General features: G+C 41.2%; 1 protein-coding gene across 1 annotated transcript in view; it reads left to right on the top strand.

Annotated features, from left to right (window-relative positions):
* The window catches only part of LOC113201876 (uncharacterized), a 15,271-nt gene that overhangs the window by 11,774 nt on the left and 2,460 nt on the right, over positions 1–1,037 (top strand). The gene's annotated exons all lie outside the window — the stretch shown is intronic.

Raw genomic sequence — 1,037 nt, 5'->3', positions numbered from 1 at the left:
CTGCAAGGTCGGGCAGCAAGAAGGGGAGTCGCGCGGCATCGACAAGTAGCTGAGGGGTACTTCACTCAGAAAAATCAGTGTGAACCGAGGGGTCTGGAACTGCCAAAAAAATAAAAAAATAAAGTGTACACACGTGATTGTGTCTAGACAATCATTGTTTCAGATTGTGTATGATTGTGTTGATGACAACCTCTGACAAGGTGGAAATCACTTGGGTACGTAACGTACGGGCTATTTCGTGGGTTACAAATACTGTAAAGACATATTTGAGATTTGAGAATTTCATGAGACTGTATTGATATTTAATAGTTTACTAGTAGGCTCCTTTTGGGGGCGGCTGAGCTTGCGGCACCCTGTGATGACAGTTTGCATTAACATGTGACAACTCCGTTTACTAACAAGAACATTTAATTTTAACATATTGTTTGAACTACGATTTTTGAACATCGAGTATTATTGTTTGTCATTACTTCATGCTTTGAATCTTCAATTTCAGTTAAAAGCCGGTTTCCTAGAGTTCGGTAGTTCTTAAACGTCTATCTATATTTAGTGAATGTTTGACTTTTCTTTAGCAACCCGTTAATGACACTAAATCTTCACAGCAAAATTACAATGTTCATTTCGAAGTATCAAAGAATGGTGACCAAAACGTCATATTGATGAAATGGATGGAAACGTCACCGAAAAGATGTCAATTTCCCCCAAAACTTTGTTAGTTTTACGTGAATTTTATGTCAAAAACTTTAATTTGTAAATGGGCTATTGTAATTCACAATGGACCTCAAATGCCCTGAGAAAATACTTGGACTATTAATATTGTTTATAGCGGTTTATAGAGTGGCACAAGGCGTGTGCACGTGCTCTGCCTATGGCTATGTCGCCAGCAGCTCTGCCCTCGGCTCTACCACTGGTTCAGCCCTTGGCTCTGCCCGCGGCTCTGCGCGCGGCTTTGCGGCCTGCCCGGCTCTGCCCGAGGGCCTTCACTGACAGTGTACACCACTCGCAGGAATCATTAAAAGAAATCTTAAAACAAAAAT

Source organism: Frankliniella occidentalis, unplaced genomic scaffold (assembly GCF_000697945.3).
Source record: "Frankliniella occidentalis isolate FOCC.00 unplaced genomic scaffold, Focc_3.1 Scaffold46, whole genome shotgun sequence".
Lineage (NCBI taxonomy): Eukaryota > Metazoa > Arthropoda > Insecta > Thysanoptera > Thripidae > Frankliniella > Frankliniella occidentalis.
Note: the sequence above shows the minus strand (reverse complement) of the source record. Positions and strands in the feature narration are given on the sequence as shown.